This window comes from Ochotona curzoniae, unplaced genomic scaffold (genome assembly GCF_017591425.1).
Source record: "Ochotona curzoniae isolate NIBS_2020 unplaced genomic scaffold, NIBS_Ocur_1.0 contig_2321, whole genome shotgun sequence".
Taxonomy (NCBI): domain Eukaryota; kingdom Metazoa; phylum Chordata; class Mammalia; order Lagomorpha; family Ochotonidae; genus Ochotona; species Ochotona curzoniae.
Window position 1 is genome coordinate 18202587 of NW_024465421.1, and position 9550 is coordinate 18212136.

General features: G+C 53.5%; 1 long non-coding RNA gene across 1 annotated transcript; it reads left to right on the forward strand.

The window, feature by feature from the left end:
• Window positions 1-23: 23 nt before the first annotated feature.
• On the forward strand, window positions 24-8148 carry LOC121151669. The gene is made up of 3 exons (XR_005883192.1): window positions 24-34; window positions 198-339; window positions 7438-8148. It is a non-coding gene; the product is annotated as an uncharacterized LOC121151669 (long non-coding RNA).
• Window positions 8149-9550: the final 1402 nt, after the last annotated feature.

Consider the following 9550-nt stretch of genomic DNA (forward strand, 5'->3'; position numbering starts at 1 on the left):
CAGGGCCCCCTTCCAGGACCCCCGCTTTCAAGTGGTAAGTGAGAGAGGCTGGACTTGGGTCCTGGAGGGAGGCTGCTCAGCCATGGGGCCCAGGACAGCCCCTGGCTTGCCTGCCAGCATATCTTATACCCCCAGTCCTTGGGCTGCTCCCATGTGTGTGCTGGGCAAGACCTGTGACTGGAGGGTGCCGATTCTAGGTGGGCCCCACACCCTTTCTCAGCACATGCATCCAGGATGCCTGTGACCCCCAGGAATGCCAAGTTGCCTGCAATCTGGCAGCTGCCTACATCCACCTGTGTGCCCGCAGCTCTGTGCCCCTGGACCCTCTGCCCCAGTGTGGTAAGCTGGTGCCTCAGCCCCTGTCTATGGAGAAAAGCTGTCAGTTGTCCAGACCCAAAAGGAGTATTGTTATGACAAAAAGAGGCCTGCTTAGAGCAGGTGTCTGCAGCAGGGCTGGGGCTGTGCAGCCCCTGAGCTCATAAAGCCCAGATTTCACCTGATCCAGCCCAGCCAAGGCTCACCATGCAGGTGACTCCAAGTGCGGCCAGTCCCTAGCAGGCTCACATTGAAGCTTCGTGTGGTCCGCATGTGGCGCTATGCATCTCCAAATGTCCCGCCCTTGGAGACAGGTCCCCTGCCCTGGTCTCACATCCGCTCCTGCTCATTCTCAATCAGTCTGTCGCACGCCCCCTGCAAGGTTGGAGAGGCTGACCCCAAGTGCCCTGGCCTACCCTGGCAGGAAGGGCCACCCACGCCCTGCAGGGGCGGATACGTTTGGAAGTGTACAATAAAAGTCATCACCTGAGAATTTCTAGGAACGGTTCAACAGCAGTAGGCTATGGACCAGAGAACCTGAATGTGAGCAAGGGCCCGGGGTGTCCCACCCCTGTGATGGGTCCATACGAGACCCCGTGAACGGGGCTGCAGAGAAGCCACACTCCAGCAAGGGTCTCGGGTGCCGCTTCCCGGAGGAGGAGAGAGATCACCTGTCAGGGAAAGGGAGGCAAGGAGAATGCTTTCATCCACAGGGAAGGACAGTCCAACAACTAACAGAGTAAACTCGATCTCGGCTCCTACCACCAGGCACCCGGTCACGCCATGTGCAGTCCAGGTCTTGCAGTCTGAGCTGCCCCTGCTCAGGACGGAGCCCAGAGGGTCTGCAGAGCTGGGCATACTAGAAGGATCAGCTGAGAGAGTCATAGAATGGGAAAGGAATGACATGGTGGAGGCACAATGCCAGGGCTGGGACAACTCCAGCGGCATCTGCCGATGGATGGATACCTCAGGGCATTGCATCCATCTTTTAACAGCTCGCCGCCTGGTGAGGCAAAAGGCTAGGCAACAAAAAACCCAGAGTAGGACTTGGAGAAGGACAGATCAGGACCCTGGATTTCCTCATCTAGGTCAATAAAAGGTGACTGCTCTGTGTAAGACCCTGGTAGGGTGATGGAAACAGAAAAAGTTGGCAAGTCACATTTCTGACCAAGGATTCTTCCCAACCATATATACAACTCTGCCAACTCCACAGTACAAAACATACCCAAGGGCCTGGTACGGTAGCCTAGTAGCTACAGTCCTCACCTCTCATGCGCTGGGATCCCATATGGGCATTGGTTCTAATCCTAGTGGTCCAGCTTCCCATCCAGCTCCCTGCTTGTGCCCTGGGAAGGCAGTCAGCGCAAAGCTTTGGGACTCTGCACCTGCGTGGGAGACCCAGGAGAGGTTCCTGGCTTCTGGCTTCAGATTGGCTCCAGCTCCAGCCGTTGCAGTCACTTGGGGAGTGAATCATCAGATGGAAGATCTTCCTCTCTGTCTCTCCTTTCTGTATGTCTCACTTTCCAATAAAAATAAATCTTTAAAAAAACTACACAGGAGAACAATGGGCTAAGAGCAGGGCAATGCACTGGCATGATGCAGTGGCTTAAGTCAGCATCCCGTATCAGAAGGCTGGCTCGAGTTTCGGCCTGGCTCAGATCTGACTTGCGGCTATCTGGGGCGTGAACCAGTAAATGGAAGATTAATTGCTATTGCTCTACCTTGCAAACAACTTTTTTTTAAAGATTTATTTCTATTGGAAAGGCAAATTTACAGAAGAGACAGAGCTTCCATCTGCTGGGTCACACCTTGAGTGCCCACAATGACGAGCTGAGCTTCTTCCAAGTCTCCCATGAGGCTACGGGGTTCCAAGGCCTTGGACCTTCCTCTGCTGCTTTCCTTGGCTCTAAGTAGGGAGCTGGAATGAAAGTGGAACAACTGGGACACACACCAGCGTCATATGGGATTCTGGCACTTGCAAGATGAAGATTTAGCTGAGCCATCAGGCAGGGCCCTCCAACAATGAATTTTTTTTTAAGATTTATTAATTTTATTGGAAAGTCAGATATACAGAGAGGAGGAGAGACAGAGGAAGAACTTCCATCCACTGATTCACTCCCAAGCGGCCACAACAGCTGGAGCCAATCTAGAGCCAGGAGCCTCTTCCAGGTCTCTGACGTGGGTGCAGGGTCCCAAGACTTTGAGCTGTCCTCAACTGCTTTCCCAGGCCACAAGCAGGGAGCTGGATGGGAAGTGACACTGCCAGGATTAGAATTGGTACCTATATGGGATCCTGGCACACGCAAGGTGAGGACTTTAGCTGCTAGGCTACCGTGCTGTGTCCCCAACAACAAATCTTTAAAAACATCTCTCAAGACACTTCACCCAAGATGACATAACAATGTGTTAGAAAACCATGCCAGTTCTAGATGCATGTTCAGCTGCAACAATGGCCATATTGTTACCAGAGCTTGAAAAAGCCACACTCAGACAGGCAAGCAGCCCTACCTGAGTGCAGTCTTTCTGGTAGTTCCAATTCCTGGGTCCTCCCTGGATCAGAAGGGAGGAGCCTGGACTAAAGGCGTTGGCTTGCTCCTGAGGAGTGGGGCCGCCTCCTGTCATGCCTGCCATGGAGCACCCAGGAGCATGGAGACACAACATGGGTGTCAGGCCAGAGGGGCCTGCAGGGGCCAGTGTGGACTGCACTGCAGGAGGTCTGTGGCACCTCAGAGCCTGGGAGGGGGGAGCACAGCATCACATGAGACCCCCAAGCAGCAGCAAGGCCCAGATTAGAGCATGGCTCCGGAAGCAGCCCGGCGTCCTGGGGCTGGAACTCAGGTGTGCCAGAGGCGGCAGGGACCATGTGGGAAGACACGTCCCCCAGTGATCAGCGAAGCCCTTCCCCTCGTGCAGGGCAGGTCAGCCGACACCAGGAGAGGTAACTTCTGTTGGAATGCCAGTGCATGCCAAAGGCTCACGAGGCCTGGGGTGCATGCGTGTGTGTGTTGGGGGGCAGTGGGTTAAACCTGGGCCTAAGACTCTGGTATCCTTAAAGGGCGCCAGTTTGAGACCCAGCTGCTCCCTGCTATCGCACCTGGAAGAGCAGGAGATGGCTCCTGCATCTACGTGGGAAGCCCAGGTCCTGGCTGAGTCCTGGTGCCTTTAGAATACATACTTTACAAAACCCCACAAAGGTTCACAAGAAATAGGGAGATGAGACCCACTCAAAGGAACCAAATAAACCTGCAAAAAATGACGCTGAAGAAATGGGCCTCGGATATTCCTGGAAGAGCTTCCCAACAGCACTCTGAATGGAAGAACATAGAAAGCCAGGGAAATGTCACATGAACCAAATGAGGATAACGACATGTTATAAGATAGGACCAGATTATTCCTAGAGCTGAGAAATAGTCACTGCATTGAAAAGAAAAAGCAAGGGGGTTAAACGCTGGGCTCCCCAGGGGCAGACGGGCTTTTGACATTATTCACTCCGAGAAGCAAAGGAAGAAAAGTGAATCCAGCCTCAGGGACTTTCGGGAACCCATCTAGGGGGCGAGGGCTTATTGGAGAAATAATGGCAAGAACTTCCAGACTTTGGGGAAGGAAGTGGAGATGCAGCATACAAGAGGCTCAGCCAGCTGCACGTAGGGGAAGCCCACAGGAGGTCTACACCGAGCCGTGCTACACGTGTAAGAGGACATGGCTGGCACGTGTAAGAGTTTCCTTTTGGGACTTGTCACCCACAAGGGGGCCTGGGTTTCTCTAGACACCTTGCCAGACAGACCACCAGACTCAGGGGTACTTCCTGTGTGAGAGGAAAGCAGTGCACCTGCCACGGCCACCCTCAGAAACTAGGAAGGAAATGGGACCCTCACCAGTAAACAGGAGCAGAGGGAAGCCAAGGCTTGGGGCCTCCCCCACGACGTGCTGAAGGCATCTTCCAGGTCATAGCAGGTGCTACCCAGATCAGAACGTCAAGGCCAGTATCTGATTTTGGTTCATGACTCAGCTTCTAACTCTTATGGTTTTTAAAATCCCATCAAAGTAACTATACATCAATGTCAATGGATATACCACAAATAAAGATGTAACTTGTGACGACAACAAAGGTGGTGTGACAGCTGCATAACACAGTGTAATTCAACTGGAGTTGCTACTTGTTTCAATAGAGTTGTACACGCTCACCTGACATGGGCACACGAGGCATGCTCCAGAAGACAACGTGCCAGGCCACAAAGCAGAGGGCCTCGGCTTAGCGATGAGCTCTCCCAGCAGAAGGAAACTGGATCCGCCCTAATAAGGATGCACCAGAGTTCATGGAAAATGGAATGAAAGGCTACACATGCTTTGTGCCATGTTTGAAGAGCTGCCTGTGTGGAAGTGAAAAGGCACAGTTCTGAACAGCCAGTGGGTCAGACACCAGAATGGCAATGAGAACTAACTCAGGCGACTGGGCCGCAGCAGGTGCTTACATTACAGAAGGAACTAGAGCACCGCAGTGGAGACGCCCCTTGGGGCCGTCACGTCCCAGGTCCTCTGTGTCCAACCTGTGGGACTGCAGGGGACAGCTCTGAGTGCCTGGGCCCCTGCCGCCCACCTGGGAGGCCAGGATTGAATCCCAGGCTCCTGGCCTTACCCTGGCCTCACCTGGACGCTCGTGGGGGTTGGAAGAGTGAACCAGAGCCTGGAAGGTTCTCTGCCTTTTAGAATGAAAACAAAGAGGAAACATCGCAAAGTAACACTCCACCTTTACACCATAAATTAGTTTAAAAAAAAACCAAACAAAACAGTGAAGCCTAAAACTATTGGAAGTCAGAAACAACAAAGAAAAATGGGGAACATCAGTCAGCAAAACTGAGATTTGCTGCTTTTAAAACATCAGCACTGACAAACCTTGGGCTAGACTGGCTGAACAAAGATTAAAAGAACTAAGTCAACAATGGAACAGGAGGGCTTGCAGTGTGTGCCATGGAATCCTGTCACAATCCCGATCCTGGGTATATTTTTTTTTTTTACAGTGATGGAAAAATCCATCGTGAAATTCACATGGGATTCCAGAGGATCCTAAATAACAGAAACAATCTTGAAAAATAAAGTCCAACATGTCCCCATTTTCGAGCTTTGTAATTGCTACAGGAAACTGCTGGCAGATGGACACGTGGGCCAGTGGAATGGGATGCTGGGTCCAGGAACAAACCTTTGCAATATGGCTGTGTGGCCATCTGTGTTACTGACAGTGTCCTGAAATGTCACAAAGTGACTCCAAGGACATCAGAGACCTAAAACCAACCCCTAGAAGACAGCCAAGAGGGCGAGCTTCGGGCCCCTGACTTTGGCAATCATCCCTGGGATATGACACCAGAGGGCAATCCGTGAAAAGACACAGTGGACCGTACGGGAAGATGCTGCCCACAGAGTGCACCAGGCGGCAGGTGGGAGGCCAGCAAGCATTTGCACATCAGCTGGTGAGAGGCCAGCATCCGTGGCATGTGCGGAGCTCCAGGAGCACAAAGGAAGGACAACGCTGGGGTTCTCCAAAGATGCTCAGGGCCCACGAGCTTAGAGATGCTTGCTGCTGCCTAGCATGCGAACGCTGAGTGCAGTGCACTGTGAGGGAACTGCAGAGTCTAGAGCCCCTGTAACAGGCACGCTGCAGTCGGGACAGGCCATAGAGCAGCGCTGTGAAGGGAGGCCTCCTCTGACAGCAACACCACTTCTGAGAATGCTCCCCCCACCACGCTTTGACACACCCTGTTCACAGCAGCCTGGACGCAGTGGCCAGAAGGTCCGTAGCAGCCCAGCTGCCCACTGACGTCACTGCAAGTCCAGCACACACCACCATGTGCATCATGCCACATAACAGGGTTCAGTTCCCAGAAGACGAATGCTACACGATTCCACGTACCAGAGGCAGAGCTGGAGTGGTCAGATTCACGGAAAGGAGGACGGCGGCTGCCAGGGGCTGGGTCCAGGGCAGTAGAGGAGGTTGTTTTCTGAGTATGGAGTTTCACTTTTGCAAGATCTGGCAAGTTCTAGTGATCGGTTATATAATCACATGCGTGTGCTTAGCAAAGCTAAACCGGGTACTTGGAAATGGCTAAGGTGGTAAATTTTCTGTGAGGTATTTTTATCACCGAAAGTATTTTTAAATACATTGACCAAGCACCTCTTCAGTGCTGGTATGGTGCTGCACTAAATGCAGTGCTGTACGTTATATACATATAAAACCTAAGCTAGACTCTTCATTTTTTAATTCTATAAATTTTGAGAATTTCTACATATTTGATTGGGGTGAGACGGGCCAAGGGCTAGAGGAAAGTGGGGGAGACCATTGTTTCCACATTCTCTCTTTTCCCTTCCAGTGTCTTGGGGAGGGGAGAGATAAGGAGAGAAGCCAAACCCAGGGTCCCCAGTGTGGGCATGCTCCGAGGGTCCTGCTCAAGCGGTTTGGATAGTTCAACAGTTCTGTATTGCTGCACATCTTGCCACTCCAATCATGATGAACTCTCTCCAGACTCCACTGACTAAGCCAGACTCTCACCGAGACAACATTCTGAGTGCAAGAGCCAGCCCAGACACACCTAGACAGAGTCACACAGGCCCTCGAGCATGGGGCCGCTCACACAGACGGGTGGAGTGAGTCTCACAGCCAAGCAACAGGGCTGGCTTTGGCTGCAATAGACTCATCCCAGGGTCACTGGATGGTCCACGGCCATCAGTTGCTGCACACTTCATTCCTCCTCTCCTGCGGGATCCTGCTGGCATGGCTCCTAGCAACCCTTTGTTCCCCACCTCATGTTAACTGGATTCTTGTTGCTCTCCAACCTCATGTCCTGGGGTTCAGCTGGTCCCTGCCTTTGCCTGGCAACTGCTCAGTCTGCTGGGTACATGCAGCCAGAGCCTGACACAGAGCAAGCACGTGGCAGCTGTCTGGTTGCTGAGGGCATCAGCAGATTGGGCCTAGTGCCCGCAGCCTGCAGGTGCTGGGAACCACCTGCCCACACCTGCTGTTCCTGCCCAAGGGCATGACATGGTGGGTGGCAGCTAGCTAGGTGTGTATTACCCGGAGACAGTGGTGCACTCTCTTCTGTGCCCTGCAGCCCAGTCCTCTCTCCTTTGCAGAGTGAGATTCCGACGGGGCCAATGCCTTCCAGCTCCTTCACCTTCTGTTCTGATCCTGGCTCCTGGCATGGTCAAGGCTGTCAGCTGGCATGGGACCACCAGCACCATGTGCCAAGACACTCCAAGAAATGGCACAGGCTCTGGGTACAAGAGGGAAGAGCCACGTGTCGTTTTTAAAATACTCCAGGCTTGGGGATGAGGGGTTGGTGGCGGCAAACCACCTGGTCTGGGCCTTCCTCCACCTGCCCCAGGAGATGGCTCACCTTGGCTTGGGACTTCAGTAACTGCTGTCACCTCATTAGCCCTGTGGAACGAGGGAGGGATCTGCAAGATGGGGCTCCCCTGGCTGGCTCCAGTTGTCCTGGGAGGCCTGATGCTCCTTCAGGGGAGGTCACAGCCCCAAGCCCTTTAATCAAGAGCTTCGCTGGGAGCATCTGTGTTCAGAGTGGACACCAGGGACTCAGACCAGGCTATAGCGTTCAGAGGATTCCAGTATCTTTTGGCAGACAGGTTTCCCCCCCAAGTTCTCAACCAAAAAATAAAGCCGTTGGATCCAGGAACCTGTCCCCTGGCTTGGTGCAACTGCCCGGGGAGCTCTCATGGCTTGGAACAGGCCCTTGCTAGGGGGCCTCCTCAAGCCCTTTCTACACTGAACCTTTCACAGGAGCTGGTAAGAGTCCAGATTTCTGCAAGGGGCCCCGGGCTATGGTGCAGCAGGTGAAGCCACACATATGAGCGCCAGAATCCCAGCTGCTCCACTGCCCATCCAGCTCCCTAATGTGCCCGGGAAGTAGCAGAAGATGGGCCAAGTGCTTGGGCCCTGCCACCCATGCGGGAGGCCTCAAAGAAGTTCCTGCCTCTGGCCTGGCCGAGCCTCAGCCCTTGTGGCCAGCTGGGGAGTAAACCAGCAAAAGGAAAAGCTCTTTCTCCTGCTCTCTGTTCCTCTGACTTTCAGATGGGTAAATAAAACTTCCCAAAGCTGCAGATTCCAGATACAGGGTGAAGCCTTAGGCGTGAGGAGTGAGTCGGCTGGTAGGCCTGACGCCAGACTTGCCTCTGGCTTCTGCCTGCTCACTCAGTCCCTGATGCACAGCAGGTATGTGGTCTGGGATGCGTGGGGATGAGGCAGTCAGCCTGCCCCTTTCCAGCATCTGGAAGGAAGGGAAGGGGCCTAAGTCACTAGCCCAGGACCCCAGGACCCCAGGGCCCAGGTGCTACTTGGATGCCTTGCAAGAGGTCAGCTCTATCCTAGGCCTCCCAGTGGCTCTGTGAGGAACAGACAAGCAAAAGCTAGGGAGCTGCAGAAACACCCAAGATCATACAACCACATGAGCTCCATCGCCCACTTTCTGCTTTTGTAACAGCCTCGGGCCACAGCCTACGCATTAGTTAGCCGTGTCCCCAGCTGAACTGCGCAGTGCTCCTCCCAAACGCCCCCTAAGTCATGCCATACACCATCAGAGAACCCCGACATCCTTCAGCAAGGCCAGCAGGCCACCGAGAGGCCCATCACTGCAGTTGGATGCTCCTGTAGTTCATAGCCAAGCATCTGGGATTTCCAATCCAGAAAAGAACCGAGAAGCTTTTCCAGCCTGTCTCCCACGCTCTGCCAATCAGGTTTAGCAGGAAAGCAGGGAGAGAAAGAGTTCTCCCTGGTCGGGACAAAGCTGACAACACTGACGCAGTGCAGGTGTGTCTGAGTGTGCACACAGAGCTTACAGGGGGACGAGCCCCCACAAAGATGAGTCCATATTCACATCTATAGCACGTGCTGAGCAACCAGACAGGAAAAGGAAAAGAGCATCTCCGAGGCCCGTGAGACGACCTGGTGCCGGAACAGAGCCAGAAATAGCCGCAGCACGGAGGAGGAGGGGACGCCTGGGAAGCCTTCCTGCTGGCCGCATGAAGGACCAGCACAGCGCCATCTGGAGGCCTGCATTAGCAGTGTTTATGTGGTGAGGGCACGCCCACACCAGTGCCCGCCCCGTGAAGGTGCCTGCAGTCTGGGAAACCTAAGAAACTCACTCGCAAGACTTCATCCTAAAAACCCAGGAGGGAGGGAAGGGAAATGGTTCCCAAAAATTTCAAAATAATTCATTCTTCAAAAAGATGA